Raw genomic sequence first — 12,708 nt, 5'->3', positions numbered from 1 at the left:
AGTTCATCGTTACGTGTTCTATTTCTATAAACTCATAACGAAGAACTTAAAGTGCATAATTGGCCTAAATGTAACACTATTAAAGGGTTTAAACTACACATTTTGTTGCTTATCAAAAAGCATAAAGCAACATGGTGAGGTGTCTTGATTGTAGAGGGAGAGGGCAAATCAGTCTTTTGTAAAGTAGGGGTATAAAACTTAAAAGTAGGAGTAGAGAATCTACCAATACTTATTCTAGTGTCATGTAGGAGTAAAGTAGGATTTATTTTTCAAGTCATTTACATTCAAGTCTTGTTCTTTACTTTTTGTTCTTCAATTCAATCTTTTTCATTCCAAGTTTATGTTTCAATCTTCAATCAAGTTGTTTTTCATTTCAAGTTTATGTTTTAATATTCAATACAAGTTTTCATTCATCAATCAAAGTTGTTTCATTTAAGTTTAGGAAGTTTCAATACAAAGTTTGAGTCATTCAAAAACAAGTCATGAAAGTTAAGAATATTACCTTCTCTTCTTCATAAACTCCCATCAATCCATCTTCTAAACAATTTATGGTGAACCTCATCTTCAATCTTTTGAACTCTCACTCCCACTATACAACAACTTCAAATGGCGTCGCCATCATGGATTGGAAGAAGATGATTCTTGGTTGAGCTCAAACGAAGGAAACATCATTTTATCCCCTCCATTTCTTGTTTTTCATTTTTGTCATTTCATTTCGTTACTTTTCAATACTGATATGTTTTATTTCAAATCCAGGCACAGAGTTGAACTACTGGAGATGAGCTGGAGCTGTTGTTGGAAGCCGACAAAACTTCACCGGAGTCGGAGGGGCAACCGCCCGTTGACCACCGCACGACCGCCCAGTCTCCGACGCGAGACCACCCAGTCACCTCTAGTAACTTGTATACGATTTTTTCACAATTTGATGAAATTTGTCTTGTGGTTTCAACTGTAGAGCCGGATTTTCTAATAAGGTAGTATAAATCAGTGGACTTTGTTGTTATATATATATATATATATATATATATAATAGTTTATATTAGTTATGTATTTTAGAATGAGTTGATCACTTGGCTGAAGTTGTGCAACTTACCAAGGATGAAACAAAGATAATTAAATTCTAAAGACAACTAAGATGGCAGCGGCCCCATTTGATATAACTAAAATTAAGCTTTTCTCCTACTTAGCCAATTATACTAGGAAGAAGTAAACTATAATTTGCAATCTTTTTATCAAAGTTCTACTCTCAATTATCATGCAATAAAACTAGAGAAAGAATGCATTCCACTCCTAGTTGCTTAGAAAATAACTAATTCACTTAATGATTAACAATCAAACAGCATGAGAGCAATGATTCTAAATATAACTAATAAGATGAAAACTAATATTGAATATATTCTAAATTAAACTATGACAATTAAATAATAAGATGTGAATATGAAAAAGGAATTAGGGAGATTTGAAATCCACCTTGATTAATCCCTAACATGCTAGTATAGAGTTTGTTGTAACCCAAAATTTTATGTTTTCGTTACAAATTAGTGCAGACTATTGTCGTGTCCTCTGAAGTTGAATAAGTTTTTTAGTTGTTTAGGTCTAGAGTTATTTTCGGAGTCTGACTCGGTCTGATTTTTAGTAGTTGAGTATCAGGAGTCTTAGTAGTTGAGTATCTTTAGGAGAAAAACATGCTAGTAGTGGAGAGTCTGCATAGAGTCTGCAGATATAAATAAAGACTATGTAACTTAGTTATTTATCACTTGAACATCATATTTTATCTTTGGTTTCATTACGTAATAAACCATTAGTGTTTTTCATTGTTGCTTTATCATCTTCTTCATTTCAGTACGTGATTTATGTCATGGTATCGGAGCCAAGTTGCTAAGAAGGTGTTTGCTCTTGTTACTAAGTGAAGCTTTGTCTAGAAAGTTTTTTCTTTCTTTTTCTTGTTGTTGTTTGAAGTGGTCATTACATTTCCAAGATGAATGTTGGCAGTGGTGCTTCTCATGCTGTTGTGGACAAGCTGGTTAGTAACAACTACAGCTATTGGAAGCTTTATATAGAAGCTTATTTACAAGGGTAGGATTTGTGGGAGCTTATAGTTGGTGCTGAAATGGTAATTCCAGAGGACACTCCGCAAAATGTTGATTCATTGCGAAAGTGGAAGATCAAGTGTGGCAAAGCTTTATTTGCTTTGAGAATATCGATTAGCAAGGATTATTGATAAATGTAAAATGTTTAGTCTACCTACGAAATGAGTGATGAATTCACAACGTAAGTAAACTAACAACTATTTTGATGCTTATTTATCAAAGATATTTTCTACTCTCAATCCTATGAGATATAGTGGAGTAGAGTGATTCGTTCCACTCTTAGTCCTTCCGTATGCTTGTTTTCTAGTCTCAATACTCTACTTAAAGTCAATGAGAGCTTTACGAAAAGGGGACTAGACTACGATGCAACTACCCACCGAAATGCACTAGTCGGGTTATCGAATACTAAGGGAATGCTACGTTGATTCGATGTTAAGGAGTTAGAGGGGATTGATTCCACCTTAACTCAACTTAATCCAATCCACTAATAAAGTCGTAAGTAATCCAAATTGAACTGCTAAGCGAGAACAATCGGTTCTTCCTAATCCCTAACTACACATGGCATTTCTACCAATTAATAATTAGCATGTGAGCGATTAAACCCATTCTCATGGTGAACTAAACGCGTTTCTAGAGTGGAAAGGAAACTACGACAATCTCCGATATATTGGAATCAAGCTTTCATCAAGGTTTCTCACCCCCTCTAATGGAGGTTTAGCCTTGAATCATTCCACAATCATTTCCATTTAAATTTAAACTAAACATAATATAAAGCATTGAAATTTACTTAATGAAACAATAATGGAATCTAATTAATAACTAAGAATTGAATGATAACAAGAATTGAAATTAGATATAATAAATTGTAAATGACAAAAACGAAATTGAATAATAATAACTATTTATTTGTCTAATGAAATGAAGAACAAAGATTCAAAGGTTTTATCTAAACAAGGATTTGAAACTAATTAAATAAAACAATTAAATCTAGATCTAGAAGCTATTCTAATGGCTACTTTCTATTCTAAGCTATCTACCTAACCTAACTGCCATTGACTTGAGTTAAGCTTTTGTTCTTATACATTCAGATCCAAAAATCGTGCATGGGCTTGGAGCCATGTTTTGGGCCAGAGAATCAGGCCCAAAACCCAATTCTTTCAGTCCAAAAAGGCCTCTTCAGCTGCAGTTGGCTTCCACAGACTTTTCGTCCACTTCTGCTCCTCTGCTTGGGTCAAGGCTTGGACCATTGCAAAGCTCTTTCCGAGCCGGTCGTTTTGACATAAGGTAGGCCTCATTCCGAGGTCTGAGTCCAAAGATATGGCATTCGGAAGTTCTGCTGACTTTTGCTCCTTTATCTCGCTAAAAGTGGCACATTTACGCACATAATGGACTTTGAAGCCCTGAAATGCATAAAAACACGTAATCAGTATTAACTCTTACTTATTATTCACATAATTGGTCTAACAGTATGATTATTAAGGGGTTAAAACTACAGTTTTGGGCTCTTATCAAACCACCCCCAAACAGCATTTTGCTTGTCCTCAAGCAAAGATGAGAAATTAGAATAAGTGACCAAAAATGGAGTTTTAACTACTCTCGTTTCGCTGAGTGCGATTGCATTGACCATATGCAACAAGGCCTTAAACCACTAGGAATTCCCTAGTGGACGAGTTATAGCCTCATGAGAGTTTTCCAGTGAAGGTACTCACAAACTTCATCTATACTACAACGACTAAGAAAATAAAACTATTGTTCCTTATTCATGCTCCAAATTATCTATACATCTCACTAGCTATGAACAAGAATAACCAAGTCAAAAACCTAAGTTAATATATGCATAATAATCTATCATCTACAATAAACATATACACCATGAGTAGTACTATAAAATGTTTAGCAGGTTTGTTTCTGAGAACTCGGAATAGCGTCCTTAAGTAGGTTCTCACAATAATAGTCAAGAAACAACACTCTGATTTTTCCACTCAAGTTTCGCTACTCCAGTGTACAGTGGGCACACTTTACCTTACAATCTCAATGATACACAGGAAGCCGGAGTCGATCAAACACATCTGCCACTTACTATCACACTAACCTATTCCTAATTGAGCTAGAGGTCTTTATTAGGTGTTACGGGGATTAGGAGATGGTTTAAGAAGGAAGGAAACGGATATTCTAAAGGACAAGTCTGAGATAATAGAGTCTTCATATTATGTAACTAGAGAAAACCTTGTTATTTACTTTTGCTTCTACACTTTGTTTCCATCCTTAGCCATATTTTTTTTCTTTTTTCTTTTCTTTGGCTTTTGACTCCCTTTTATTCTATTTTTGGAGTTTTTATTTATTTCTATTTTTTTTTTCTTTTCCTTGGATGGAAACTTCTTTTCTTTTTCTGAAGCAACTAACTAATTTTTGTTTAACACGGTTTTTCTCTTCTTCTTTCTTCACTCATTCTATTCTCAGACTTATCTTCATTGGGTAGGTTGATTTATTATATATATATATATATATATATATATATATATATATATATATATATTTTTTTTTTTTTTTTTTTTGTTTTTGTAAATTGGGGTAAAGGAATTGTGGTTTATGGAAGGCTAAAGAAAGGCTCGAGGGGGGCGACTAGCGGAAAATAATTCATAGGTTTGAATTTGGTTATATCGATCCAAAGAGGGCCTAAATTCTCGCTTAGGATATGGTTTAGTGATCAAGCAAGTGGACGTGTGATTTCTCTATCCGGATTTTACTTCTCCCTTGTGTCATTTCTCAAATGTTTCGCTTCATATAAGGCTTTAGGCTATATTCTCACAGGATTTGTAGAATAAGTACTCTAGCCTAGATTTGAAACTTATCGCTAACAATCATAGATACTCATGTAATATATTTATAGATAGATGCAAAGATTATTACCTACATATTAACCTAAGTTTCTAACAATTATTCTGATGCAAAAGCTATGTGAGACTTCTAGATTGTTAAGAGCATGGAGAAAGAAACAATACCAATATTCCTAAGTGTATAGCATGACTTATTTATTTATATTTTTAAATTTTTGAAATTTTAACTAGAAAACAATGCATATTATGTCTATCTATATCCTAACAGATGTCTTAATTACACAAGTTTCTATGCCCCCCCCCCCCCCCAAACAAGAAGCATGCTTTGTCCTCAAAGCATTTAAATAAAAAGGATAGGAAAAATACCATTGAAGCGCGTGAAATTCAGGAACATCTGTAAAACAAGGTTAGAACGTACTAATATAGGAAATAAAAACCCGACACAACTCTATCACGAAGTTCTACCCATTATGGGGTTAACAGAATTAAATTGCTTGGGACATAAGCAGACACTAACAGAAAATAAAACTTACCTCCACTCCCGCTGTTATTCGTCATCTTCGTCATCCTCTACTTCTATAAAGAAGTGAGGCTCCTTCGCGTCCTGCCATGCTATGATAATTTTGCGGGCTTCACGTCATTTATCATCTATGGTTGCTAACCTATTAAGTGCCACTTGGTCTGATGGGGTGTAGGGTGCAACCTGGTGAGGTTGTATCCGCCACCCTTGCCAAGTCATTGCACGGAAAGATCGAATAATACTATTGGTGGGTCGCACCGTGTCTACCGTAATCCAATCCGTGAAACGTGTACAAAAAATAGGAAAGAAACATAGCATAATACGTGAAATTAGAATAGGCATAAGAAGGTACTTATGCCTCATGGTATGGGCTCGTGCTAAACTAGACATCAAAGTTCTGGGAAGATCATAGAACCGGCGTCCCGTGGCTAAAGCAAGGAAAACGCTGCAAGTGGCGTCATTCACAGAAGAGAAACGCCATTCCCCTAATATGTTTAGCATAATCCAAAACATAACAGTTCCTATGTTCATGGACAGGCTACCAAGGGCAACGTTATAGTCCCCTTGGTCCTCAATCGGAAAAATGCCTGCCCATAAGCCTCGTGCAAAAACTCATAAGTGTAGACATGCATATTATCGACCCAATAGCACCATGGGTCTTGTATCTCAGCGGGCATAGCAAGTCCAAGAACAAATGCTAGCAAGAACCTGGTAATTTCCATTGGTTCTTCGTCAATGTTGATGGAGAACACTTGTTCTCCATCCGGTCTCTCAAAGAAAATGCAGTTATTATAAAAATAAGATGCAAGTGCTGGAGAATAAAGTTCAGCCGGTCTTACCATAAGAGGTTCCCAGCCAACATATATGATGACCTCCTCTGAAACCAAGCACCGTAAGTAGTGCTTTGGAACAAATCTTGAAAAGACTGTTCGGTATCAATGTTGGAGATGTCATCTCAAAATTACGCTTTGGGATAGCTGCGAATGATCCGGATACTACGCGAAAAACTGGAAAATTTCTGGTCCACGCAAAGTCAGCGGCGCTGAAGCTTCAACCAGGGGCGAAGAAGTCGCTTTTGTGTTTTGGAATTCAAGTAACTAGGGCGCGAAGTCGCTGGAAAAGGAGGCGGGGCGCTTATTAGTATTTTGGAATTCCAGTGTTTTAGTGCAAGTCGCTTTTTGACTTTGCCTTGGACGCGCTCGACAAAATTTTTTGTCCGGAAGTGTAGGTGGCCTTGGCCGCTCTGGAAGGCGTGGCGGGCCCGAGTTCTGATTTTCGCGAAAATGAAGTCGAAGCGTGGGAATCGCGGGTGTGAAAGGTGAGTGATGGAGTTTAGGTGTAGTGTGAGTTGTGAGGATAGTTTGTATCAAGTTTATATAGGTTTAAAGTTGCTAAAAAGGATCGGAAAGTTGCCAAAACTAATTACGGGCGGTTCAGGAAATCCTAAAATTTCCAAACTTCAGCGGAAACAACTCATATCACGGATTCTAATTCAAACCCAAGTATCTTTTAGGTTGATTTTATGATAGAATGTACCTATTTAATCTAGATTTCATCCTACAATGATACTTGATCATATTTCTGCCTAAACAACCATATTTTCACCTTGACTCCACAATTAATTCTATCGAGGGTTATACAAAAATAATGCTTGAATTGATAAAACCACCCCCAAACAAGTTGGGAAGGTGGGGTCAATATGAAACAACCATGCATAATGAAAATAAGCCCTTATATTAAAATTTCATTTGGAGTACCACTACAATATTCAAATTACGGAAATAAAAATTACATTACAATAAAACAACAAAAGTAAATAAAACGACAAAAGTAAATAACACAACAAAAGTAAATAAAACAACAACCACTATCAATCCTCGGACTCTCTAAAAAATTTCGCCACCGGTGGTGGAGGGCACACTCTCTAGTGGTGGCTCACGGGCTCGAAGGTCCAGCAGCGAAGATCGTCCTTCGCCGACGGCGGCTCATGCCTCATAGCTGTGTCCTCCTCGGCAGAGTGCGTATGAGGTGGGAAGCGTGCAAGCATATCCACTCTAAACTGGCGCTGGGCTTCCATCTCAGCCCTCGCCTGCTCCCATCTCTCATCCTCTCTCTGGGTGCGGAGCTCGAAGTTGTGATGAATAGTCGCCTGTCGAGTCCTGAGGTCTGCACAGATAGTGTTTAGGGAACGCATGCCCCTATGAAGCACAGCCATGCGTTCCGCATCAGACCAACACCTCTGGAGGGCATCTGCATCAAAGCAGGTCAAGTCTTCCTCATCCTCGGAGGCATCCTGCTGTCCCCCAGCCTCCTCTTCATTCCCAGCCCCACCATCCTCTTCTTCTTCCTCTCTATCCTCCGCCCTCCTCCAAACTTGTTGGACACACTCCCTATAGATACGCGTGTTCCGGTGCAGGGTAATGTAAATCCTCCGATTTGGAGCTGCTTTCATCTTGACATGATCTTGGTGATTAACACAGGAAGAGGTGCCAAAGACCTTCCGACCCCCCTGATCATGCTCAGCAAAAACTCCAGAATATAGAAATCGTGACTTACGCTCACGGAGTACCCATAACATGTGGAGGCAGGTCAGACCGATGTCAGCGACCTTGTCCTTCCCTAGGACATTCCGACCAATCCATCGGGCTGTAGCCCGGTTGGTTGGTCCCGAGTGATGCCCGGCGAACACAATGGGAGTTTGTATTGTAGCTCCCATGGATGACGATCGAGGCCCATCAATGGCTCTATCCGTCAAACTAGGGCTCTGTAAAAGTGGCCTCGGATGGATTCTAGGCGGAATGCCTAGAATCTCACCAACGACCCGATGGTCAACTCCCTTCTCTTCTTCCTTACCATCACAAAATCCTACTCCCCTCCAACTCCCGGTGTTGTAGAACCATCGGACCAAGTCTTCATGGTAGAAGGCTTGGGGTGTACCGAAGACTATTCAGTCTCTACTAGCCATTTCGTCACCGTAAAAGCGGAGCGAAAATGGTGGCGATGAAAACTTGCTCGGTATGATTCGGCGTTGTTGAGCCATTTGAAGTTTGAATACTGGTTTGGGGTTTGTAGAGGTGTGGTAGTGGTGGTTTAACTTGACCGACTGAAAGAACGGTGGTGGTGGCGGTGTGGTGGTGATGACGACCAAATTTTGAATTTTTGGTGGTTTTTGTTGGGTTAAATTGGTGGAGGTGGTTTGGTTTTAGTTTTAGAAGAGATTTAGCTTGGAAATTTGATGGTTGGCGTGAGTTTATGGTATTTCTTTTTAATTTTTATTTTTGTTAGGGTTTTGAGCTTTGTTAATGGCGGAATGGAGTGGAAAAAAAACGATGAACTGTTGCTGAGAATGTAAGGGCGCGAGCGCGCTGGTCGTGGGCGCGGGTTGGGCCCAAGCCCAAAATCGAAATTTTTGATTTTTTCGATTTTTTCGCGAATTTCAAATCAAAATTCCCGCTTCGTTACCGGTCCGATTTATGCGAATGAGATATGGAAATGATCAGGAGAGAATTTCCTATCCAATGATCTATAAAACACTCTATTCCGACTTCAGATGACATACGAGATAGTGGAAAACGCCTCGAAGTGCGTGCATGACGTAAGCTATGCGAACGAATGAACTCTAAATTAATAGATTATGTCAATCCAAATCGTAATACAATAAAACGGCCTAAGCAACTCTAATGGGACATAAACATTTTAGTACGGGAAATTTAACACCACCCCCAAACAAATTTTTACAACGAAGCTTAGAAAATTTGTTTTAGCGATGGGTCTTTTAGAGTCAGATTCCCGAGACTTCCTAGATTACTATGTTTATTTTTATTTTTTATTTATTATTTATTTTTAGAAAGAAAAACAATAAGCAATAAAGACATAATTCACACCATAGATAAACATGACTCAAAAATCGGAGAAAAACATGCAAGAGTGGAAAACGTGAACTATGTGAACCGTGGACTTAGGATCCGGTACTTACAGCCACACACTCCATAGGGAGGGCCCGGTTACCTTAATGGTGCACTCGCCAATATATTAAAGTGTAAGGAAGTGCACCAAACACAGAAATTGAGTCGTTTTATAGTCGGATACTTTCGAGACTTTATCTAAAACATATGTATGAACATGCAATTGATCATATATCAACAACCCGAAATAGTTGTGGATCATTCCATAAATAAATATCATAGAAAATATATCCAAACACAATCAAACACCAATTTTCCCTATGACTCAACCTAGTGAAATGAAAGGGAAGTCGGATTACCCTATTATGTAACCTATCATGCACCTTCTTTTTAATTTTTGAATGAGTGGGTGTTCTAGTAAATAAGTGTGGAAAAGTGAATGGGTGTGGAGAATATGGTGGATATGGATAAGTTGTAGAAAGACAGCTTGTACACAATGAGGATGTGGTTTTAGCACCGAACTCATTCATTGTGTGTGTGGGACTGTCTCAATTCTGAAAATGAAGGTGTCAAATAGTTTGTCCTTACGAAGTATCTGTTTGCTAGGAGGATTTAAAAATTATGAAGCACGGGGAGAAACAAAAGGATCGAGTGCAAACTCGAGATTCCTTTGAAAGGGTGGAAGGAGGGAGTCGAGGTGGATGTTGTGCAAGTTAGTTCTTGATAGGGTGAATTGTCACCTACTCGAAGAAACTCATCAAATTCCTCATCTAGATTGGTCATATCCACATTACTATGGTAGTCCTCTACATCTTTGAGAAAGTTATCTATCCGTCCTCATCAATAATATGTGTATCGACTAGTGTATGAATGAAAATGTTGGAGTCGACTTTCCAAAGGAAAGAATTTTGGGCATATGACTACCGGGGAGCGTGTTGTTGAAATAATCTCGAGCAAAGCTCTCGATCATGCTAACCTCTCCATCCATAGGCGAATCGGGTAATTGTGTCCTTGTTTTAAAAACATTGACTTCAACAGACAAGATGGCCAAAAGACATGGACATTGAACCATCACGGCAATTAATGGCGCATTGGCGGTTGCCAAGAAAGGGCGCCCTAGAATGATCGGACAGAGTCGTTAGCGACGACGTATCGAGGACTACAAAATCAGCGGATAGTAGAAATCCACGAACTTTTACCAACACATTTTTCGACTACACCCTTAGGATACTTAATAGACCCGATCAGCTAATTTCAAGCGTCATTTTAGTGGGTTGCATCTTGTCTAGACCTATTTGTCTATACAAATAAAATGGGAGTAAGTTAACACTAGCCCCCGTGTCTAATAGCGATGTCGTCATTATAGGAATCTCCTAAGTTGCATTATAATGATGGGGCGACCCGGGGTCCTTGTACTTAACAATTCCATTATGTTGGATAAGGTTGGGAATTGTTACGTTAAAAGCGTCTTTTGGTATATTTGTCTTACGCCTAGTAGTACACAATTCCTTAAGAAACTTAGCATGATGTGGTAGCTTTTAATAGCTGAGGAAGGGAAGGTTTATAGTTAGATTCTTGAAAGCGTCCCTAATCTCCTCGTAATTTGTATCCCTAGTTAACATGGCTAATTTTTGTGGAAAGCGGTGGTTTCTGTCTATATTTAGCAATGGTATCACTGGATGTTTAAACATGGTTTTCTGTTTCTTAGGTTGTGTTATAACCGGTACCCTCTACGGTGGTAGGCTCTTGGTTTCTATGTGGGTATCTAGTAAAATAGTAGGTGTAGGGGCTCTTGGTGGGGTAACTATAGGCATAGTTACCTTGTTATCAACCACTCTGCCCGGAAGCGGAGAGTGGTGATGGCATTTATCTCACCTACATTTTCAAATTCATTACTAGTATTATCCGTTACCTCAAAGTTTGTGTTTGTTGTTTTAGGATTAGGTATCATGTGACTGGGAACACACCTTTGGTTTGGGCTTTATCTTGAGCTAACTGTTGGGTTAAATTATTAACAGATTGTAGAAGTTGTTGGTTAGATTGAGCCATGGTTTGGAAAAGTTTTTGGCTCACTTGTATGAAGGTGTCAAGGCGATCCGGTTGTGTGGGTGTAGTAGTCACGGTTGGTGTGACTGGAACTATTTCACGTGAATTATTTATAGGTAGATTTTGATAATTATTATTTACCGGGACGATACCTCTATTAGCATTATAATTATTATAATTACCTTGACCTTGTGCTTGACCTTGTCGAGGTTGCACTTGGTTGTTATAATTATTAAAATTACCCGACCCCGTCCTTGTCGTGGTGGAGCTTGGGTAAAAGCTTTGCGTTGGCCTAACATATTGATTATTGTACCCTTGGGGTGTGACTTGTTGGTTATTTCTCCAACCGAAGTTGGGATTTTGTCTCAAGGGCGTTAGGTTCACTATTAATGGAAGAAGCCCTGTTCATAGGCTATAGGGCCGATGGGAGTCGGGATGGTCGGGACTCAACGAAACTACATGGGTTTGAATTTACATTCATGACGGGGATAGGCTTTTGTTGTACAGAAATGGCCTCTACCTTTTTAGTGAGTGATTCGATTAGAGTTTTAAGCTCGAATCGTGTTTAATTTCAAACATACCGTGGCCTTAACATTGTTGAAGAAGAACTAGATGGCGGGGATATCATCACTACCCCCAATTATTATTTAAGCTTAGTTTGGTCTTCTAAAAATTTATAAGCCTCCGAGGCTCCTTTACTTAAGAAACTACCCCATTCATTATGTCAAGGACTTCTTTATGGTGATGTTGAAATCCTTTGAAAAAGGCACGAACTAACGTGTCTTTTGGTAGGTTATGGTGTGGACACTCTATAAGCGGATCGGTGAAAGCGATTCCAAGCCTCTGAAAATGATTCATGAGGATTTTTTGTCGAAAAGAAATGAATCTTGGAAAGCATCTCATCCATCTTTAGGGGTGGGTAAAATGTTCCATAAACAATTTGAACAAGTTTAGCCCACGAGTCCACAGAATTAGGCAGGGGGTTAACCAAGGCGCCGCCTTTATCGGGCTAAGGTGAAAGGGAATACCCTTAATTTAATTTGTTCCGTACCAACCGTAGGATGGTGGAATGTTGTTAAGACTTGTTCAATCCACGATGTAATGTTGATAAGGTTTTTCATGGTCTAAACCATGAAAAGCGGGTAACAAATTAAAATATTTGGAGGGATTCGAAATCCCCTCACTGGTCTGCTAGAGCGATGCAAGATTTGGGGCTATCGTTCAAGGCTTTGTAGAAGTCCGAGAGAGGAGTCTCTCTTTCTTCCCCATTATATCGGTGGTGTGTGTGAAATAGTAGCTAGAGGTGTAGT

The sequence above is a fragment of the Coptis chinensis genome, chromosome 4 (genome assembly GCF_015680905.1).
Source record: "Coptis chinensis isolate HL-2020 chromosome 4, ASM1568090v1, whole genome shotgun sequence".
Lineage (NCBI taxonomy): Eukaryota > Viridiplantae > Streptophyta > Magnoliopsida > Ranunculales > Ranunculaceae > Coptis > Coptis chinensis.
Note: the sequence above shows the minus strand (reverse complement) of the source record.